Source organism: Bactrocera latifrons, unplaced genomic scaffold (assembly GCF_001853355.1).
Source record: "Bactrocera latifrons isolate USDA-ARS-PBARC rearing strain unplaced genomic scaffold, ASM185335v1 scaffold_172, whole genome shotgun sequence".
Taxonomy (NCBI): Eukaryota; Metazoa; Arthropoda; class Insecta; order Diptera; family Tephritidae; genus Bactrocera; species Bactrocera latifrons.
Window position 1 is genome coordinate 418,155 of NW_017535208.1, and position 25,134 is coordinate 443,288.

The window sequence follows — 25,134 nt, forward strand, 5'->3', positions numbered from 1 at the left end:
TTAAAAAAAGACCATCACTAGAATTGAATCCAAATGTTTCGAAGTTATACCTAACCTAAAAAAATGCTATTTATTTCACTGTTGGATAATTTTCTAAGTGCGCCATTTTTAAACACGTTTTTCCCGAAACTGTTTTTTTGAAGTCAGTTGGCCCGATTTCTAGAGTACTACTCAACCGATCTTCATGAAATTTTACACATGTTTTTGAGATACAATTTTTAAAGGCTTGGATGACATATTTTGTAATTGCGGATTGAATCAATGTTCAATGATTAAGATGATTTATAATATGATAAAGAAGTTTTTAATAGTGGCTGTCCAAGTGAACATATTTCTAACCTGAAACAGTTTTTTCATAACATTTAGACTAGAAGAGGACGTTAAGTAATATTAATCGGGAAGGACCTCGTTCGACACCAAACGAGGTTTCAGACAAGGGGACTCGCTATCACATGTATTCTTCAATGTACCGAGCAGTTACATTCTTCTATAAGAGTGAACAGCCGTTGGCGTACGCCGATGATATTGATATCATTGGCCTCACCAACAGCGCCGTTTGTTTTGTTTTCTCCAGACTGGATAAAGAAGCGAAGCAATTAGTTCTGGTAACGAACACGACAAGACGAAATATCTCCTGTTGGCAGTCATAACTTTGAAGTTGTAAAAAATTTCGTCTTGGCATTAACACCAACAGCAATCTTGGTGTTAACGAAATTCAACGCAGAATAACTCTTGCCAACAGGTGCTACTTCCGACTGAGTAGGCAATTGAGAAGTAAAGTCCGCTCTCGACAAACAAAGTCTAAACTCTACAACTCACTCATTATCCCTGTCCTACTTTATTGTGCAGAGGCATGGACGATGACAACATCTGATGAGTACGACATGAGTTTTCGAGGGAAAGGTTCTGCAGAAGATTTGTGGTTCTTATGTAGTAGCAACGGTGAATACCGCAGTAGATGGAGCTATTAGCTGTAAGAGATATACGACGACATTGATTTAGTTGAGCGAATCAAATGACAGCGGCAAAGCTGGCTAGGTCATGTCATCCGAATGGATAAAAACACGCCAGCTTTGAGAGTATTCGACGCAGTACCCGATTGGGGAAGCCGAGGAAGAAGAAGACCTGCACTCCGTTGGAAAACCGAGGTGGAGAAGGAGGAGGAAATATTACATTTCTAACCCACTAATGGAATGAGAGAAATTAGAGGCATGTTGATTGTATTTACCTCTGTGGTATAAACTCAAGTCAAGTCAAACTTTTTCCCATTCAGAAATAGTGTAACAAGCTTAGGGGTCAGAGCTGTTATAAAATAGTTATATTCCTTCGAATATTATCTTGCCTTTTTCGGTACCGCTATACGCACCTATGTCGAAACATGTGGCTGTAAATGACTTCATAGCACATTTTGCAATCGCATTGGCCTTTATTCTTGTTACTACATGACATTACATCAACAATTAAAAAACCTTTAAACCTATCGTATTGTGCAGTTGTGTTAAACCTGAACATAATCTGTTGACCCTGAAATTTATCTCTAAGATTTATGTTTGGTTGTTTTTTTTTTTCTTTCCATAATGATGTTTTTTATGATCTTCTGCATGAAACTGCAGCTTAATGACTATTGTTAAATTATCAGCTTTTTTGTAACTATGAATACATACAATATGTTACAGAGTTGTGTATATGTTGCGGCTGGCATAACAGTTAGATACGTCTTTTTCGTGCAATAAAAATATTTATTCCAACAAAACAATTAATTGTTGTGTATGGCTCGCATCACGCTAACTGCTAATTAGTATTAAAAATATTTTTTAACAAGCAAATTTATATAAATGTGGATGTGCAGCCGATAGTTCTTCATATACATAAATATATATTATATATACACGAATGCAATTTAACAATTTTAAATTCACTAAAATAAATAAATAAAGGAAGGTAACGTTCACAATGAGCAAATGTCGTTTTAGGATGTGAATATATCTTTTGATAAATGGGTAGAACGTGACTCAATCGATGTCAGTGGGAAATTGCAAGATTTAATATTATAGTTTTGGTCAACCAACGGTGTAAAAAACCCAAAGAAATTTAATTTTACGTCCGATATGGTACTAGGTAGCTTTATAGCTGCAGGTGTCAAACTTGGAAAATAGACGTGGCCCTCTTTTGTGTGAAATCCAGTGTCTCGAGTCTTGATGAACCGATTTCAAACAAATGTGGCACATGAAATTATTTTAACATTCCTATGTCATATAACACCATTTTAAATTGCTCTTGATTATTTCACTTTATCTTATACAAATGAATAAGCAATTAATATACCATATGCCCAAGAATTTTCCAAACCGAAAAGAACTGTTCAAGCCCCTAGGTACCGAATATGTGAACCCCAGTACTTATAGTTGACTTTTTACCGAAAATACCGGTCAATGTATGGGATATGCAATTGAAATTCAGGGATAATCCTTTCTTGACAATAGTATATCTGTGTGCCAAAAATGTGTCGAATTGTGTCAATTAGCCCCAATACCTAATAAAAAAAAACATTTTCGAATATTGGGGTGATTTTATACTGTATAGATAGGTCAATGAAAATTTCAGAGGATGTTTTATTCCTAACACTGTATCTTTGTGCCTAAAATAGTTAAAATTGGGTTAAAACTTGATCTAGCCCTCATATAATTATTATTATTATATTATATTATTTTCGAACATGCAGATAACTTGATTCTATTGGATTGGTAATTGTAAGTAAGGTACCTTAAAGAAAACCAGGGATACTTTTTTTGGCATGTGGCGTGATAATAGTTAGTAGATAAAATCGGGTCCCCAACTTTCATAAATCATTAATGTAGATTTTCGTTTTTCTAACAAACCTTAGGCCGAGTTTGTCAGTCAATGTATGAGTTATATAGAACATATCTACTATATATATAAAATTGCTTGGATTCCGATTATCTAGTTGAAGTTTTACACCTTCTGGTATTTCCTTGGCTTATTGCTGCAAATTACAAAAGCATCTGCTGCATCCGAACTTAGCGCTTCTTGCTTACTTGTGTATATTATACTTTTGGTAATTACGTTATATGTGGTCCCTAAAATTCTTAGGACGATGATTTGACCAAAAATCACATTTTAACCATTAACCACACCCGGTATTCATCTGATATGGCGGCTATACCATCAACGAGCTAAAACACTCGTTCCACATGCTTTTGGACCGTTCACAAAGCTGTATTGAAGCAGAAGGAGCCTATTTTGAATAAAATCAATTGATTTTACCGAAAAAAACCATTTGTTCTGTTTTTTTTTTTTTTTTTTTTTTTTTTGGTTAATCCTGTTTACTTTGGAACGCACCTTGTACTTTTAGTAATTTTCAAGGTATACGTTATGTAAGTGGTGGGGTTATTATTATCCGTTTTTACACACTATCATGCTATATAAAAATGTTTTAGAGGATTGCATACAGCTGTTTATTGACGAAAACTATATTTGTATATATCTATAGTATAACAAGTAAGAAAGGGGTAAGTTCAGATGTAATCAATATTTTATACTTTTACAAATTGCTAGAAGAAAATTAAACATTTAACTAGAGAAAGTATCGCCGTGATTTCATTCATTTAAGGTTCGAGGATATACCGTTATTAGAAAAATATTATTTCTGAATTTAGTTAAGATTTTCTTACATATTTGCCAATAGATGCGGTATAAAGTCAATCCGAAGTTCGAAAATATTTATGTTCGACATATGGGAACTTTTGTCAAGGATCATACATTTTTTACTTAAGTTATCGCTTGCACGGGCATACAAACATAGGGACGGCATAGGCAGTCACTCGGAATTCAACTCATCACGTCATCTTGATCATTTATATGGTATGTAGATATTACCCATATCTATTTTGATTAGTTTTAGGTGCTACAATCAACCTTTAGATAAAGAAAACTATTATATTCTGTAGCAACATGTTGCAAGAGTATGAGAATGTGGGAATGCCAGCAGATGCATCAAAACCCATGGAAAATAAATACATACAGACATATAAAAATCTATACAGGTCACGTTATGTATCAATCAAGGCATTTTTCACGCGCTAAAGGGACTATTCATCAACATAATTGATATCGATTTCCATCGAATCTTCAGTTTGTATGAAAAACAAGAAAAAAACATTAACTTCGGCTGCACCGAAGCTATTATACCTTTCACAGTTGCATTTCTTTTAGTAAATATCTGACCAGTTTGTATGGAAGCTATAGGCTTAGTAATCCGATCTCAACAACTTTTTCGAAAATTACCTTAAGCAGTAATCCATGTCAAATTTCGTGATCGTTCGATCTTTCGGTTTTTATGGCAACTATATGCTATGGTTAACGGATCTGAACAATTTCTGCAGAGATTGCATTGTTGCTTCAGAAAATAACCTGTGCCAACTTTTGTGAAAATACATTGTGAAATGTAAAAGTTTTCCATACAAGAACTTGATTCCGATTGTGCAGTTTGTATGGCAGCTATATTTGTTTTAGTGGTCCGATATCGTCCGTTTCGACAAATGAGCAGCGTCTTGGAGAGAAAATGATTTTTACAAAATTTCAATACGATATCTCGAAAGGGTCTAGTTCGTATATATACAGACAGACGGACATGGCTAAATCGACTCAGCTCAAATTACTGATCATTTATATGTATATATACTATACTTTATACAGTCTTCCACGCTTCCTTCTGGGCATTATAAACTTCGTTATATTAATCAATTTATTTTTTTCAAGAATTTTTAATTGGAAACCTTTTGTATTGACAAATGTTGAAAAGTTATGAAGACATTGGATTCACCAATAAATATGTATGTATGTGCACACATATGTTTACCGAACTGAATGAGGAATTGTGGGTTTTCTCACTTTATTAGCTTTTCGTTATTAAGCCGCATTCTTATTTGCGATCCAGAGTCCTGGTCTCCTTATGATAATAATATATTGCTGGTAATACAAACTTAGCTATATAGCTTTTCTAGATAGTTAGATGGATCTTTTATCACGCCTGCGCTTGACGCGAATTTTAACAGACTTTGCAGCCTCACTATCGATATCTCCGTCAGTTTACCATACCGAGGGACCCCAAATGTTTACAGCGTATTCTTGACAATGCGGGACAAGTGCATAAGAGATGCTCCATTGTTTCCCTGGTGCTTTCGACGACCATTTTTGCTATGCTTACTTTGAATCTTCTTTCTCATATAATAAATTAAGAACCATATTTTAACATCAAAAAGCTTTTAATAGAATTCATCATTCATTTGAACATCGAAATTTAATGAAACGATACAAATTATCTCTTTGACCCAATAAATTGCTAAATAAGCGCGATAATACTATATAAGCTACACATAGGCACATAAAGTTATATACCAGTGTTCTGTAATTAGGTAAATAAGTCTGTAACGCATTTGATAAAAACTGCGTAAAAACAAATATAATATATATGATTGAACAGTTGTGTGTGTATATATTTTACATTGTGGCGATGAGGAATTGCCTTCAAACACCATAATTGCACACAATAGCTTTACAATAACAGATCTACGAAGGCACGGGTAGACGTTGCGCTCTTCAATGAAATCTAAAATAGCATAAAAACATTCCTGCATCGCAGATATGCACTATATGTACATAATATGTGCATAATTATATGTACATTAGGGTGTCCCTTATTTCTCAAGCTGATGTTTTTCTTACAAACGTGCCTTGAAGGTTCAGATTTTGTGTTAAAAATAAGATCCAACGTAAACAAACAGTGCTTAAATTTACTTTTGACTGATTTAATGCAAAATATCAAAAAATGTCAGGACTTTTTAGTCCCGTTATAGAAGGCGTCCGTTTATATGAGCTGTCGGTAATGGCGATTTTCTCTGTATATGCACGCAGAAGATGTTTTCGTATACATATCTAACGTTATGCTTCAATGACATAGATTTCTGCACACAGTTTCTATCCTACAACTGTATGGACTTTAAAGCAGAGACCACACAACTTAAAGACTTTGACTTTTATTATAAACATTTTGTATTGTAATTGGTGTATATTGTATGATTACTTCAAGAAAAATAAGAACGACCCAGTTTAGAACTTAGGAGATACGTAGGTTGCCTTTTATATTGGTTGTCAAAAAAGTCTTGCGGTATTTTCGCTAGTTGGCGCTGAGAGCGTGTAGTTCTAGTCGCATCGGATCATGCTATACCTTTTTGGAAAGCTCATTTCACGCGCTAACACGTGTTTGATTGATTGTCGTTTCTTTTAAGTCGTTTGTGAGTTATGGCGTCGCAAACATGGAATAAAAAGAAAATACGGCATATTTTACAGCACTACTACGATAAAGGCAAAAATGCATCTCAAGCCGCCAATAAAATTTGTGCAGTTTATGAACCCGACCCAGTTTCCATTTAGACCGCACAACGATGGTTTCAACGTTTTCGTTCTGGTGTAGAAGTGGTCGAAGATGCGTCACGCTCCGGAAGGCCTGTCGTCGAAAATTGCGATAAAATCGCTGAATTGGTCGAAAGAGACCGGCATAGTAGCAGCCGTAATATCGGCCAAGAGCTGGGCATAAGTCATCAAAAAAATGTTATGAACAATTGAAAATTCAATAAAAAAATACGGCAAGACTTTTTTGACAACCTAATAATTCGGAATTAGAGGACAAAAACGAAAATCGCTTTCTTGCGAACCATTAAGATCTATACACTTTTGAATGCGTTGTATCTTATTTTCGAAGAACTTTTGCCATTCAAATTAAGACATATCCAAAACATGCGTTCTGAACGCCTCAACCACCTTTTCATGCGACGAATAACATGGAACTCTTAGTTTATTTTTTTTGACCGGGAATAAAAAGAAGTCATTCGATGCCAAGTCAGGGCTTTACGGTGGATTACTCATTATGATCTACGACGTCGATTGGATTCACCATACTATTGATAAACACTATCGTTAAACTTGTTGAAGCTTCATCATAAAAACTTCAATCGATGAACTGTTAAATGCCATGTCGAAAGTTGTGATAAAAACAACGGCGCAAAAATGTTCGCGTTTTAACTCCATTTTTTGAACGAGATGACTATTTTAAGTTACTGTAAGCACCACAAATGGTGTTTGTATGTGAAAAAGTTCTGAGTATACATACCATATAAAACATCAAAAACTTCTAGTTTAAATAACTTCAACATAAAGAAGTGAGTTTCCAGATTACAACACTAGACTTGCCAAATTACCCTATATAAAAGACAACCTAATTTCGATTACGAATTAATATTTCTCTTAAATATGCAAACATCTTTAAATCTCCAAAGCTTGCTTAAATTAACAATTTATACGATTGTATTATAGGAAGGTCGATCTACTAAAGGTAACAATGAAAAATTCTAAAAAAATATTTAATTTTGTATATGAGAAATAGTTGCTGCAAAGGGCTACATTACGAGGGTAACTTAATAATAAGACTATAAGCAAAAACTTGCAAATTTGCGTTTCGCTTAAAGGGGAAAATTATTTCGGCTGCTTGATGATATTTACATAAGTACATTATAATATTTATATACGTAGTGCTTGTGCTGATCATCATTTGACTTTAATTAAAATTATATATGTACATATGTACAGATCTGTATATGTATTATATATTATTTTGTGTGTTGCTACGGAATATTTGACAATTTATTTATATACATATGTTCTTAAATAGGTTAAGAGAGAGCATATTGATTTGAAGATTCTGAGGTATCTCTCTCATTAACTCACATTTTCGGGATTGCGTAAATCGGAGATGCGGAAATAAATTTACAAAAAGTGGAATGACATCCCTAAGTACATATGTATGTATGTATGTGGGGGTTATGCTAAGCTGTAGCTCAATTCTGACAAATGATATTCACTTATTTAAGTGCATTTACGTCTTAATTTCATATCTTTGTTGGCGCTTGAGCTCTCTAATCTGAAGTGGTCGTTTTCAAACTGTGTCACTGTTTACTATATATTGCCTATATATCCCCCAATTGGTTCAAATTATTTCAAACAACTGTTAAATGCACTAAACTCTGTATAAAAACAAAATACTCTGATTTATTTGCTCACTTTTAGACATTGTTTTATATTTATAGAACTTCGAAAAAAGTATTTTTCAACAAAATTTTTTTAGGCTCATTTGTATCAGCACACTATTTTCTATTTTTATACCACTGTTTAGTAACAACCTTTTATTATTATTTTTTGATGCCAATATACATATGTACATACATCTTTCCACAAATCAAATTGAGTTATTTAATTCTTTATGTACTTAAATATGAAAAGCGCCTAAGTCCAATTAACATAAATTTTTGTTTGTACCTTTTCTTTATTTATTTATGTTTCTTATATGTATATATTTCTTTTATCTTCCATTTGTTCCCTTATTTGTGTGAGCTTTTACCCCCCCAAGCGTTTCAATATGAATTGTTGCTGTTTGTTTTGCTTTTTTTCTTTTTTTTACCTTCACTTTGTTATTGTGGCTTGCAAGTACACGTGCAGTGGGCAACGAAATTGCATTGTATTTTTGCTTTTATTTATTTTGCGTTAATTGTTAAGCGTTTACTTTGTTTGTTTCTCACTGAGCGCTCTAACTGCATATGTATAAACGGCGTTCCTTTCTTAGAATCTTTAATCGTCACAGCTTTTGCATAAATTGAAATTTACTATTACGAAATCATCATTAAATCATTTGCTGTATTACTCATAAAACTTTATTTATAAATTGTCTGCATATTTTTCAAACACCGCAGCTTTAATTAAAAATTAAAAAAAAAAAACATTACACTAAACACTTGTCGTTATTTGGGAAATTTATATTTTTCCTCATACATCATTTGTATTTGTAGTTTCATATACGAAGTTGTTAAGCCACGAACACTTTGAACGCCACCCGTGGCGGTATCACAGACGAGACTGAATGGCGCAAAGTGGTAATCGCCATCGGATAGCTATGACGGCAGCTGCAGTCGGCTATGCTACAGTGTCTTGGACGATTGCCGAATAATAGTCCGCTGAGAAAATTAATTATAATTACAATATATTGAATGGGATGGTATTGCGATATTTTGTATTTGAACAGCAAACGCTTGGACTTGGATAAAATGAACCTTCTATGTAGGGTTGAATGGTGAATTGCTCACTATTTCGCTGATTTATTAATACTAGTCCAGTCATTTAAGCTTAAATTAGGTAAGAATCTCGGAATTCGAGATACCCAGCTGTAAGTCTGTAAATATTGTATATTGGCTCCCTAAAAGTTGTCTCAAAACATATGGTAGGGTGTATCTACCTCATTGCGACGCCATTTCCGGTGAGCTCTCGGAAATAAGATGCGCCCGCATTGGCATGATAGCTCCTTACAGAATAATATTAAGTAAAAAAATGAGTGTTTTAATTAATTTTATTTAACAGAAAACTTGAACGAAGGAAAAACAAAACTGAAAATTGGAATTCCCAAAAATTAAAATTTCTGTAAAATTTCGCAACATTTTTTTTTTTCAAATAGTTGGAATCGAAAAAATCCTGCCGTCAAGTCTTTAAGAATTGTATCTCAAAGACCTGCGTAAAATTTCACGAAGGTCGGTTGAGTAGTTCTCGAGAAATCTTACAAACCGACTTCAAAATCACAAAGACTTGAGTGACAGTAAAAGTGGAACACAAGTGCACAACCGAAACTTATACTAGGATCAGCTTGAAAATTTAGAAACGTATTTTAGAGGTGTTATAGAATTTAATAAGATAATAAAAAATTTGATTTTTTAAAACCCGTAAACCCATGGAACCCTTTAAAAATTGAATATGTCGGCACAGAAAACGAAAATCAACAATATTTCATAATTTTTATAACATATTTGTAAAATAACTCTTCTTAAGCTTTCTGTTATTCGACCATTATAATAAATTATAAATAAAAAAATATATTTATAAATATATGTATACTTTGCATTAATCAAAATAACAATAGAAAAAAAAATGTGTATGAAAACGCAAATTAATCTACTGTGCACCTTTCCGTATACAATTACATCAACTAATTTGTTGCTTTCATAGTTTTTATTAGAAAATATTGTTTATGCACATTAACAAGTAACTACTGTATGCATTGCAAGGAAAACAAGAATTTTGAAAACAATCACATCAAAATAAAATAGTAAAAATATTTGAAACTCCCATCTGCACCATCGCTGGTTCTTCTTACGGATAAAATTACTTCGGTCAATTTCGCGGCCTCGGACAGCGTAAACATAAACACACATACACACATACATACTACATGCACATACATCAGTCTGGCATGAAAAGCCAGTAAGTAGTTAAAAAGGCTAGATAAAGGCGTAAACTAAAATATTTAATTACATATTTTGTAATTTTATAATTATTTCGCTGCATTGTAAGACTTCTTTGCCATCTTTGATTTATTTTTGAAAGCTTCGCAGGTGCAATTTTCGTAACAACAATTTGCATTCATTCGAAAATGTGTTGTTAGCTTAGCCAAGGCACGTTGTTTGACACAAATTTTATGGCAAAAAAGTTTATCATACAAGCCGTTGATTCCGATCATTCAGTTTGTACGGCAGTTACATTCTATAGTGGTCCGATATCAACGATTCCGACAAATGAGCAGATTCTTGGATAAAATCTCAGATTGATATTTCAAAAAGAAAATACAGATATAGTATATACTATACATACATATGTGTAACTTATGGTGTCTCCAAAATTTGCTTTGAGGTGTTACAAACTTCATGGCAAACTTAATATAACCTGTTCAGGATATTAAGATATCTTTGGTTGACGGTGGAAGCAAGAGGAGCGTTTAAGACATCATTAGGTCTATTGTACTGCAGTAATAGCCAACTAAGCCCCATTTCGAACGTCTGAAGCGGCGGAAGTCTGGGCAATCACAAAGAATTCTGCGAGTGTGATATTATTAACAGGAGGATTATGATAGCCCCTACATTATTTAGAAAATAATTTATTCTAATAATAGTAACGGTTTTTTCGATAGGGATGCTACAAAAGTAGACCGAAAGGGATAGCAAACGATGGCAAGTTTTTTCCGCTCTTTTGAGATTTGTCTTCAGTAGGTTTTGCCATGTCATCATAGAAAGATGATTTCAATTTATGGTCATCATAATTGTATTGTCAGTAATTGCACAGTAATGTTCCCGTGCCAGTTAGATAAAGAAGTGCCTGTAGTGTCGAGAATATTGCTGCCGCACGCACACGTCGTTCTCAAGCGTTGGGCATCTCTGTGACGTCGCTGTGACGAATTGTCTTTACCTACATCCATACATATGCACATACTTAAAAGATCAAATCGACGCAAGAACTGAAGCCGCTTGACCACCAGAATCATCGTATGTTCGTGAATTGGGCTGAGCGACAACTTAAAAATGATACGGCAACGCTAGGGCAGCTTAAAGAAATGACATTCACCGTTGCTCCAGAGCTGAGCAACTTATCCCCCTTTTTATTTCCTTCTATACCTACATACATACATTTAGTGACTCTTCCTCAAATTTCCATTGACTTTGATTCAACGGTGAATTTTCGCAAAACCCAGTAAAAAATGGTCTTTTTCAGCTGTAACTTTTTTTCCAACTTCCCCATATTTAATTTGGGCATTGGTTGAATGAAGATTCAAATCTCACCTATCCAACACTATATGGTATGACACAATGTGATTGGAAGCACTGAAGATATGCGATTGCAACGACAACTACTGACAAAATATGAAAAGACTTTTTCGGCTAATCAATATATTAAATTTCTTTATTTAAAGCAGCAGTTTTCACACTTCGGCATTTTATTTATTTGGATCTCCAAGACAAATGTTCTTTTATATTTGGAGACTTAATTTATAGGCAATTTAATTAAAATTTCATTTAAAATGAAATATAGCCACCTTCTAAAAGGAATTAAACTCCGGTTGATTCAGTTCTGCATCCTCGTTGGGTATGAAATGGATCTCACGGATCTTGAATTCATGGACGGCAAGTAATGTTAGAAACCTTAACCAGCCCAGAACATGTAAGGTCAGCTTTAAAATAATCATGACACCAATGACTTAATGCTGCAATTAATGTTATTTAATATGAGTTAATGAAAACTAGGAAATTCTACTAAATCGGTACTTTATCACAGGAACGTGAATGCTTTTTACGCCATACAAATTAATATAAATATAAATATAACTTAATTTCTATGATTCCTAAAAAACTAGCTAAGTCAACCCGGTTTAATAAACATATGTGCATATAGAAATAAGTACATATATGTCGAGTATATCCGAATATACAATACAATGTACAATACATGCAGTGGCAGTTTTACATTTATGTGGCATTCAAATCAGAAACATGCCATACTAGCCTTTCGTTATCACTCCCTAACATCCGGTACTGCGATTGTAAATAAGCGAATATTAGTGAAATAGGATTTTTTATTTGTTTCACAGTGAGCAGTAAATCATGGTTATTTAAAGAAAGGAAGCACAAAACATAATTATTATATGAAAATGAGTACAAATGTTTATGCGGAGAAATATGATTGAATTAAGAAATACCCACAGGAAAAAATATGACAGATGTCGGCAATTTTCTACTCCAGATCTAATGAAATTTCTCAGAAACAAGAAGTTCGTGGTGACCTTTATACATTTGAAGCAGACATAAGAGCGGAGTAATGAGGTGATTTTAAATTTAACATTTTCCATTATATTGGTAATATGTTATTTTCACACTCAATGGCCACCTTCTTTTAAATACATACGTATGTTCATCGAAAAAACTTTTAGAATTTTATCGAAAGGTAGGGAAAAATTAGGCATTGTATCACAATTGTCTGTCACAGCATCGTCAAACCTGATTTTTGTAATAAGCCAAAGCAGTTCGTAATAGTTCGTTTTCCTATAGGGATGTTCTCGTTTTATCGCACGCATATGCTCGTATGGATTTCAAAGAGTTTCAAACAAGCTGCTAACACCCCTTAATAATCACTAATTCGTACTACTGCTTTGGCCGTAGTGTCGATAATTTGTTTGATTTCCGTTATTATTACTTTTTCATTGTTTATGTGAATAAATACAGTAGGGGTATTCTCTTGCTCTTGCAAAACCCTTGCACGGTGCAAGAATCGCAGATTTTTTCACCTAATGCAGCGGCACAACAACAAACACATGCGGAAAAATATTTGCAAGCGCTGTAAAATATGTCAGACCAAAATACTTGTTTATTTGCGTGCAATGTCACGCAAAAATATAATTGCAACCCTATTTTTGCTGTCATTTTACTTGAATACCTTTTTTGACGCTGAATTGTTGAGGAATGTAAATTTTAACTAGATTTTATAATTTCTATTTAAATTATAAAGATTTGTTACAGTTTTTTTTTTTTTTTTTTTTTGTTTAGAATGAATGCAGAAGGTAAGCCAATTGACAATAGCCAAGCACAATAGTCATTTACAATAAATTGACCTAATCAGCCGTTCATATATCAAGAGGTTCTGCAATGGATGCTCTCGTGCCCTTGTGTATTTCGGATTCTTGCAATCTGCAATCTTACAAGACCAGAAGAATCCCCCTAGTGTGTTACGAAAAACTTCATATGACAAACTACAAATGAAAATTGTATTGTTTTTCTAATTTGACCATAAAATTACTGACAAAATAAAAAGTTAAAATTTCACCATGACAAAAAGCACAAAACTGATTAAAATAAAATGGTAAACTTTCGCACTTATTCAGATTTATAAAAATGTATCTTTCCGGCTGGTGTAAGCCACCAAAGTCATTGCTCTTTTTTAACATAGTGTGTTTTGCACATGTATACATACTTATATATGTAGCATATACAGTATGTTATGTCGTATGAAATGTTTGATGGATTGTTGGATGACACTTCCACCCGCCATTATTAATTAAATGGTTGGCCAGTGCTTTGATTAATTCAAATTTAGTATTTTCCTAGTCCAGTGTTCTGGATATTAATAGAGATTAGTACGTTGTTTAGATATGGAGGAATTTCGAGTGTAACAGTACAGATATAATATTAATTTATTGGAATATGAAATCTGAGGGTGTCAGAAATCTGTTATTACTGAAGTACACTCGTCCTTTTATGGTTTGATAAAGCCCTGATGTGTTGGGGATTTCCCGAAGTTATTTTACTCTTCTAAATTTTTTCGCTTTATTTTTGATTTTATGCTACAATTTCTTATCCACGTATAGATATAAAGGGCGATCCATTTCTAGATCCCTACTTTTTTGAAATACAGAGAAATTTCAAATTTAATAAGGAATGTTTATTATCATTCGAAAGAATATTCTTTGACATTTATATTTTGAATACTTTCAAACATTGGTCAAGGGTACGTCTCCGATGATCCATCGACTGGTAACTGGTGAGTGACGGAAAGAGGCACCGTATTGTTGAAACCAAATGTCGCAGAGAGAGATTTATGGTATCACATGATCGGCATCATTTTTGAAGAAATATGGACCGATGATTCCATCATCCCACAAACCACACTAAACCGGTGTTTGTTCTAGATGAAATAACAGCACTTCATTCGCTTCCCTATAATCATAGAATCGCTGAACAAAATTTGGCTCAAAAACGTCGGATATTCTTGGAACTTTTCAAGACTTACCATACGTCAGCTCGAGTTTTCTGTTATCTTCTATTATCCAATAATGAATGCTGCGTCTCAAGGTGAGCGATGGTGTACGCTAAGTGGGCCGACTATTTTGGCAATAAATTGGCTGAAGTGCGCGAAACACATTCTTCAGAGAACGTGATTTTTGTTAATAATGTTGAACAATTTGTAAACGTTGTTCAGGCATATGTCTTTCCATGATGAAATGTTAAATAATAAAAACCATGACAGCTTGATACTGCTTACGTGTGATCTATCAAAGAGGCGACAAGTCGAGAACATTTTATCGCTATAATTTTTTACTATTTTCGTCGTCATCAACTAAACAAAAGTGCATCAATGAACTTAAATCAATTTTTTCGATGAAACTACATCAAGGGCCGATGGTATGGTGAATTCGTCGTTAAAAAATTTTGCTGTTGCTGAAGTAAAGAATTCTAAATCCGGACCCGTTCCGATTACGTACGCCTGACGGTCGCAAGAACGGCGTATATGTGGATTAGTCGAGAGAATAAAAAAAAAAAATAAGATAGCGATGCTTTGAAACAAGTGCACACATATGTGACATCGTGAGAGCCGATGAATCGTGTGATGATTCATAAACAGTAGTCGACTGTACAGGAGTTTCCAGGTGAGCCGAGTCCAAGAAAAGTTGCTCGCGAACGAAGCACTTCCAAGCAAATGGTAGCCTGTTTTTTTTTGGAAAAACTGGAGATATCGCAACTATACCCTTAGAACAACATAGTAAATTCGGAGTGGTACACAATAATTTGTTTGGTAGTTGTCTTTCAAAAATTCGGAAAAAAACAAACGCTGAAGACAGATCACTCTTCCACAATGCGAGGTCTCAAACATCGGTTGAATCAATTGTCTCTTTGAGCACTCAAAACATTGATTTGATGTCAATGTCAATATTTTTCGACAAGTGACTAGGCGGTTAACGCGTTCAACGCACATACATATGTATGTGGCAGATATGTATCTTAATCAGTGCCACAAAAATACCAAAAGTATATACTAGATGTTAATGGAGAATATTTTGATAAACAATAGCAATAAAGCGACGTGTAATGATTAACATTTGTTTTTCTTCTCCTATAAGAAATTTACGCGTGAATGATATTAAAGTCTCCGTGAAGTCGGAGATAACGTTTTTTTATTATTCCCAATGCTAATTTTTTCAAACTCTTTCGATAAAACCGAAATCGATTTGATTTTCCTCTTCAATCCCCTTTATATTAAAAATATCTATTAAAGTAAATATGTAAGTATAAACAATAAACTTAATGAGTAATTGTTGCACGAATTAAGTAATTTTATGATTTCATAATAGTTATTAATTTATGATCGCTTGTCACCATAAATTAAAAGTATTGTCAGTTTAGGAATCATTTCATAAAAAGCTCTCAGTCGAGGTTGTAAGAACGAAGACTTGTTACGCTAACAATATTGTGACAGAAATACATATTTGCAATATGCGATTATTGAGTGTAATTTCAAAAAATATAACTACTATATAAACCATAGTATTAGCTTCATGTTTTTTTCTTTTTGTTTCAATTACCTTGGAGGAGCCTAATTGGCAGTTTTTGATAACCAACTGAATTTCACAATTTTCTAAATCAATAAATATAGAATATTCGTGCACCTGCTTTTTTACTGCTCTCTTGTTAGTATTTTATATAGTGCTATTTATTGATTTTATTACTAGATAAGTATTATTTATAACTGCATAATTTATTATTCTTCGTATTTTATGATTGATTTCTCCCAGGTGACAACTGAAATTGCATTTCACTGAACGACGCTGCACTAAGCACATTCCATAAGCATACTAAATATAAGTATAGTTCTACAAACACGAAATAATTGCGATTGCAATCTACATGCAAAAATGCAAGCCTCTGAAGCTATGTAATTAAATACCGTGTACGAGTATATTTTACATTACACGAAGATTGTATAATACAAATTTTTCAATGAAACGGTTCTCGGTGTACCCGAAGTGCACGTTGTAAAATTTAAACTACATAAGTTTGATAAGTTTTCATTCGATCATGAACTCGATTAATATTTTTATGACTTTTTATGAAACTCATAACACTGTCTCCTAAAATTCTGAGCGTCACGTGATCTCAGCCAGCGTTAGTCAACCGCCAGCAACACTTGTGGAGTTGCGAAAGCCTTTTGGAACAGAGTGGAACGTAAAGGGTCTATTGAAATGCTAGCTCTTAGCAAAGCTCACTTCGTCGTAATGATAGACGATAGATGATAGATTTTACATGACAGAGTTGCAATGAGGAAGAAGTGGGGGAAGCACCTAAACTTTTTCTAATCCACAGTCCAACTTTTCGCATGACTGGTGTAGATGTTAACCGGCTCAGTTAATTAGTGGCTGACTCTAGGCACTTTACGATGGTAGTTTTAATACGCACTTAGGAGTTCTGGGCGTCAGAACGAACAAGCATCAATAGCATTCGAAGTGGGATTATTTGTGATCTCACGTGTAATCTGCCTATTTATCTAACCTAACCTAGCTCTTTCATTATACGGGGAAAAAAATATCTGAATAATGGGTTTTCAGATCTTTACGATTCCGACAAATGATCAATATAATGTTTGAATTTTATTTTTTGCTTCATTGCAATTGCCTTAGGGGAGCCCTTGGACCAAAAGTATACGCCTGTCATTCGCAAGTTACCGGTCGAAATGCTCGAAAGAGTCATGAAAATTAGACTCAACGGGTGGACTATATGAGATGTACCATTTGAAATAGATAATCTTCAAAAAAAAAATGCCAAAGAATGATCTTTCGAATGATAATAAATATTCCCCATTAAATTTGAAGTTTCTGTTTTTTTTCTGTAAAAAAGGGGACCTTCGAAATAGATTTATTTATAACTAATCCTTTATACTTTGACTTAAAAATCGCCAGCTCGAAACCGATTTTATACCCGTTGCTTCTTAAGTAAATTTAACAACCCACACTCACTCTAATATACAAAATCTTATAAATCCACCTTCTTATTAATTTTGTACCGTCCTTAGTGGTGTTTGAAAATATCGACCTTATCGTGACAATTGACACAAACCATCGGTGTTTAGATTCTCACATGCTGCTATTAATGTCACTTTTTATTTAGTATGTATATACATAGTTATACCCATATAGATATGCTAATTTCATATCTTGTAGTTCTGTATAAAATTTCAGTTTGCATAAAATCTTATTTTCCTTCATAATTATTAATTTACTAATTGCAGAATTGTTTGCGTAATACAAAAGATTATATCTATAGAATTTTTGCTAATATCCACTATCATTAAACCTATAGAGTTAATTAATTAGCTACAGTGGAAAACAAGCTTGTTTTAACGCAAGCTAAATGAAGCATTCGCATACATCAGGGACGTGGGGAAGCAAACGATGGTATCAATTAGTTAAATTATAAACACAATACATGGTCACAATGAACATAAGAGACTTCGTGTGCTAAAATCGTAGTTTACCAAATGTATATATTTGAATATACATATACATATATATATTGTATGTATACTAAATATAAAGCTGTTTTCATCCATCAACTGCGGGAGTGGTTAATCGAAATCCCAGCTCGCATAGAAAAAATATACGTTGAATGAAATGGGATTATACTACCTTCATTACATTTACCCTAAAGTATTGAATTCAATTCAATAAAATTTTAGGCAAACGTAAGATTCCCTATATTGAGGCTACTCCACACTTAAACGCAACCAGGAATGACATTAATATATTTTAGGGGAACAATATCTAAATAATTGCAAGAGCGATGTATATTACTCAATCAATTACTAATAAAAATAACTATTGTTCTACTAAGCTGATAATTTGTTCTTATTAATCTGGAACGTAAGGAAGGGCTAAGTTTGAGTATAACCGAACATTTTATATTGTCCGTTACATTTTTGATAGGGAAAGATCTAGACTGATGATCAAGCAGCTTTCGACTTCAGTATCTTCCGACCAAGTATCTTCTGGGTAGCCAAAAATCATCCGTTTGAAGGTGAGGTAAAGTAAGAAGGCGAACATCCCTACACAGGATTGTGCGATGAGTTTGGGATCCGCCACGTTAAAAGAAAAGGATACAACTGCCTCGGAAAAGAGACCACCGTTTTTTAGGATTATGATTTAAGGGCATGCACTTGGAATAACCGGTCTCTTAATTAGGAAGGTGCCGTTGCTCATGATGAAATACCCCCAAATGGGTTGAGACTGATCAATTTCGCCAAGACCCGAAATTTAGTTGCTTGTAGTACTAGTGTAACTGCTCATATTTGTAAAACTGCGCCAATTCTGACCTCCTAGTTGTTTTGACGTTTGTGAGTCAACTCACATAATTACATTTTAGCCTGCCACTCCACTCTTCGTGTTAGGAAGCCATTTAAAACAAGTGTTGAGTTTTGCCTAAAGCTTTGGCTGTTTTTGGCCCGCAAAAATTCAGATTTCTTGATCATAACAAAAAACATGTAAACAATTGTAGGCAGAATTATATACAGAATATTTGGAAAAAAGTGGTAGTGCTATGTAAGCAACTAGCAGTGAAGTCGGCTCTTAGACTGAGTCTAAGACTGAATCCTACCTCTAGCCAATACACCGAATTTTTAAAATCGTATACACATGAATTTAAATTCCATCCCCATTATTACCTGCCCTTCCAAAGAAGATTGGAAAGGAGTGAGGTAGACAAGGGCGTAGTGAAAAGCATATATAAATATGGGTTCAAACTAGATAATTGAGTAGGACCGTTCAACAAAACTAGATACGAAAATAGCCTTCCATGTTTCAGACTGTCAGCACTGTCTTCCAGGCGTAGATGTCAGCAATATCAGAAAGCCTTCTTGTTCTCACAAGGAGTGTGCTCGCAACAAAGAATATACTTATTTATATATTCAGATAGTCAGGCGGTTTTGAAATCACCAAATCATTTTCGGTTTCGTCAAAGTTGGTAAAAAAAATGTCATAATAACTTATTTCAAAAATCCCTAATTTGTTCAAAAATCAGGAAAACGCGGCATGAATGAAATGTGGGTCGCAGATGCCTACTAGAAAAATTAAAAAGGAATGATATTAGATTTCTAGTAGAAATGTAACAGGTGACTGTCTGATTGCACATATGCTGGGAACGCCAAATAAAGACTATTGTTGTCATATAATGTCAGCAGGCAGAAGAAGAGAAGACTACACCATAAAACATCTTCTATATAAATAAAAGACTTTATATAGAAAATAAATCATAAAATAATCGAAGAAAATCCTTAGTTTGTCTGATAACAACCTCCATCCCATAGCCTTTATAGCACTTCGGTGTGGTTTAGATCAGAGTATTTTTATTTTAAAACTTCACTAATGTAATTTAAACGAGAAAAATCGTTAAATTCAGTTCGCTGAAGCTATAATACCCTTCACAAATGTAAAAAAAATATTTACAAAACTCTGCTCAGTCAAGTTACTCGAAATTTCGTAAAGACATCTCGTCAAATAAAAAAAAAGCTTTCCATACAAGCACTTTATTCCGATCGTTCGATCCGACAAATGATCGGCTTATTGGTAAAATGAAAGGACGAGTGCAAAAGTTTCAGAGTCACATGCTTTGAGAGACTAGTTCAAAACGACTATTGTCAGCGGACTGGATTTGAGAAGATCATGTAAGTTTTGTAAAGACTCTGAACTAAAGATTTTGTTTCAGGAAAAAGGATATTTTACAAAAGCTTGGTAATTTGGTTAGATATTGAACCTAACGTTTGAATTTGTAGACAACCCTGACACATCATATGTATTAAATCCAACATTAAACGGCAACAACAATTATATGGGAAACGGAAAAAGTTTCTCCCTTATATTATAGCTATACATTAAATACAGTTTTTATTAATATGTCCGTATTTATGTATGATAATAGAAAACTGACATTTCGATGTAGATGATCAGGCAACGAAGGATAGTAATTACAAACACATGTGGTTGGTCGAATTGAAAAATTTAAATTGCGGCATTGAGTTGTGAAAAATATATTTACATAGTATATGTAGCATGCTGACATCGAGGCCAGTGGGACAATGGCGCCAAGAACAGTAATAGCAACAGCAACAAAAACTCTCAATACTCATTTACTACGTCAGCATTTTTCCATACAAGCGAACAAACCAGCACTCGCCACCCTTTTACTATGACTATTTGCAGAAAGCATGTAGCGCCCGACCTCAACTACTGAAATTAACTGACACATACGTGCTCGTATACATATAGGGTGTTTTTGTAGGAGATATAGAGCTTTCATTTCAAATACAGAAGGTTTATGAAATAAAACGTGTTTTAGTTTCATTAGTCTGAAGAGAATTTCAAATGCTCTTCATTGACGGTAATTTTGGCGCTATCTTTATTTTAAAAAGATATAGACAAATACAGTTTACGGCGTGCAAATGACATCAGAAAGAGTCTGGAGAATCTCTTTAGGATTGTTCTCACTCCAAAAACGATAATTTTACATATTTCCGTAACCGTTAAAGCAGAATAATGCCCTCTCGAAGTTGTAAGCGAAGTGATTTTTAAAGAGACTCTATCTTTAGAAATAGATTTCTGCAGTTTCTTATCTTTACTGAAAAATAGATTTACTGGAGAATAGAAATACTTCATTAGATCAGCTAATTCAACAGATTTTCTTCTTGGAATTTCTACTCCTCTAAAAAACACTCTTTATATGTATAAATATATACCGCAACAAAAACAAACCGGCGAGTGCTCTCAACACTCTTAACGGTGTACACACTCTTTTGTGTGTTTTCGCAATACGGCGGGATTTACTTTGCTGTAGTAAATTACAGCAAATTACACTAAACAGTTGTCATATGAAGAGATGTCAAATTTGTATCATGAAATATTCTAAGGACTGGTGCACTCTATATCTATATCTTACTAAAGTTACACTATAGGGCAATCGACAGAGACTTCAAAGTACATATTTAAAGCACCAGTAACAAGTCAAGGCTGAGCAAACACGATAGATAAACTTTCAATATATTTTTTCATGTTTTACTTTTGCGCTTATCTTCCCTTTAGCTTCAAGTACGTTCAATTTATCCCCCAAAAGGGTAGTCATCAATTCATTAGCACCAGGCAATAGCTGTGAATATGATGACGATAACTGCAGTGACAGCCGCGACAATGACGACACATATTGAATATTTAGAAGTATATAAATATACAAACGAGGTAATACAACCGAACATATGTATGTACATATGAAATATAAATATGTACATATTTAAAATAACTCAATTTGAGCAATGATTTTCACGAGAGCACAGCAGCTTGTTAACCTACCCGCTTGTCACTTCACCACCGCACGGCTTTAACCACTTTGCGACAAAATTTTGCAACAGCTGAAATTGAATGTAGAAATTTCAACATATTTGCCAAACACTTGCAGACACTTAGCACTCGTACTAGTTATACATAATTTATGGAAATTTGCAAACTATTTGTTTATATTGATTGCAAACAGCGAGCTGTTAGCAGCCAAGCCTATAAACCGTGAAATGTGTTAGCGTCAGTGAAAATTCAGCTTTACAACCGCCTGGCGCTGTGAGATATTACTAAATATTTGCTCATATCGCACAAACGTATCCTTGTTGTCCTCGAGGATGTCCGGTGTGGCGTACTCAGAGCGAATACCAACCTTTACACACGCTCAGTGTTGACAAGCAGAGTATAACGGCGAGTAATGTGAGTGTTAGACGGTGTGGTGAAAAATTGTGCGATGGAAATACCCTGTAAGACATTGGATGATGTATTGTAAACGGGTTGGAAATACTAAACTTATTAAAACTTGCATAAAATAGCAGTTTTTAATTTATTTAATAAAACGACTCTGTGAAAAAAAGGCTGGTTATGTAATTAAAGTCTTTTGAAACGTGAAATCAAAACTGCGACACTAGGGAAACAATGGAGCATCTCATGTGCACTTGTCCCGCGTTATCAAGACTACACTGTAAGCATCTGGGGTCCCACGGTATGATACACTGGTATCGATAGTGGTGAAACAGAGTCTGTTAAAATTCACGGCAAGCGCAGGCATCCTAAAGGATGACTACTTCTCTTGGACCTAGCAACCGAACTCCATTTGATATCGCAAAGGACCAAAACCAAAGACATTATTTGATTGATAGTAAGTCGCCAGCCACAAAACTGATTGACACTGCCCACTTATGACTTAATTTGATTATTGTAGATACTGTATTTCATGTATTTTTATACCCTGAACAGGGTATATTAAGTTTGCAATGAAGTTTGGAACAACCATGATGACCCCATAATATGTATAAATGATCAGCGTGACGAGCTTAGTCTATTAAGCAGTGACATATGTTGGTATGTCTGTCCGTCCGTTTACATACGACCTAGTCTCTCATTTTTTTTATATATATCGAACTGATATTTTGCACACGTTGTTTTTTCATCAAGAAACGGCCCATTTGTCGGAACCACTAATGCATATGGCTATCGATCGGAATCAAGTGCTTGTCTGGAAACTTTTGATGAGATATCTTCATTCAAACAACAATGCAAGTCTCAAAGAAACTGTTCAGATCGAGTCATTATAGCATACATATGCATGAATTTAACTGCCTTACAAACTGGCCGATCAAAGATCTTGAAGGGACTTTTTCTATGTGTGAAGAGTATTATAGCGTCGGTACAGCCAAAGTTAATGTTTTTTCTTGTTTAAATAAATTACGGTAAAAAGCCATGACTACTTAATTTAGGTGTTCTAATTTAGTACCTTTAGACGGTGTCTTAAATGGAAAATCGAGTAATATCAAGGCATCTTTAATGAATTAAATGTAAAACTCCAAATTTTAGAACCTTTTTTTCGTATATGACATCAATTTATATCTCTTTATTTACAAATTTACAATTTATTTATTTACAAACATTTCAAATTCAATGTACATAGCAACAATCTTCATATATAAAAAGTACGTGTCACGTTGTTTGTCCGCGATGGACTCCTAAACTACTAAACCGATTTTAGTAAAATTTATCACGCTGTGTCCAGTTCGAACCAACTTAGAAGATAAGATAGTAAAAACAATTCATAAATACAGTGAAAGCGCTATTAAATGGACGCTTTATTAAGAGGATATCCCCATTAACCATGCACATTGTTGATGTTTATTAAGTGTAAACTATTATTGAAAAAGCCGCCTTAAATTCGTTATTTTTCCAATGAAATTTATTTCTATGAACATATTCAAAATGAAGTCACAGGTACAAAAACGTTTCGCCTTTCTTCCTAAATAAAATTTTCACTGTACTGAATAGTTTATTATATGAATAATGGTATAAAATGTATACCACAGAAATGCGTCACCGGATCTCCTAGTAAAAATATATAAATTCCAAAGCCTTACCTTTATAACGCCAATATAACTTGTTGCACATAACTCATTGTAGTTCTTTTTACTATTCATAATTTATTTTACACTATTTCACCGATTCATAATTTTTACACATATGTACATACATACACAGAAATGTAGTTAATTTTTCTTCTCACGCCGGTTTAAAAGTAAGGATCGAAAGCTTTATTTTGTAAATTTTCAATTGACTTTTACTATCTACTCTTTATAAGAGCGTTAATATGAATGAATAACAGTTTAACCACCCGAGGCAAAGCAGCATGCTAACAAGTTACTCTCGGTTGTAAGTGGTCTCGAACTCAACAGACTGTGGTGAGTTTGCGCCGCATCGTGTTAATTGCGAAAATTGCAAAGCGCGCGGAATAAGAAATGGATTTATATACATTTGTTTGTTTTGGCTTGACAATTGTTGTCTTTTCTTTTAATTATTGCAGTAAACAAATATGAAAATCGCTTGCTTTCTCTATTGCGCACTCAATAATCGAAGTTTGTATTATTCGTCCAAACATACAAATAATGCGGCACCTATAAATCCATATCGTCTGATGTAGAAGGAGTGTAAAAAAAGGAATAAGTGAAATATTTGCATTCATTTAGCAGTTCTGGGCTAACAGTTGCGTTAATATTTAAATGTAAATAATCAGAGTATTAGAGATTTGGACTGATACTGGTATCTGATGATCTTAAAAACAATCTTTATATTCTTGCAACATGTTGCTACAGAGTATAATAGTTTTGACATACGTATCTTCTGGACCACCGAAACTCCAATAGCCTTAGGACATGATAGGCACCTCGCCGTATACTTTTAGATGAAATCATGAATGAAAGAGATCTGTCCGACCGATTTCAACAATATTTGGTACGTGACATTCCTCTAATATTTTAATGTTGCTGTGTGGAAATAAGCGAAATCGGAATACAGCGACAATATACAAT

The 25,134-nt window shown here is 34.0% G+C and overlaps 1 protein-coding gene across 5 annotated transcripts in view; it reads right to left on the bottom strand.

The window, feature by feature from the left end:
* The window catches only part of LOC108967019, a 43,084-nt gene extending 18,700 nt beyond the window's left edge, over positions 1 to 24,384 (bottom strand). For 2 of the 5 annotated variants that reach the window (XM_018930230.1, XM_018930226.1), the window contains exon 1: positions 8,534 to 8,969. The gene's annotated coding sequence lies outside the window, so the exon portion shown is untranslated. Of the gene's footprint in view, positions 1 to 8,533; positions 8,970 to 22,096; positions 22,298 to 24,186 lie in introns of those variants that run through there. The other 3 variants (XM_018930227.1, XM_018930228.1, XM_018930229.1) reach the window with 3 other exon arrangements.
* Between the last annotated feature and the right edge of the window lie 750 nt (positions 24,385 to 25,134).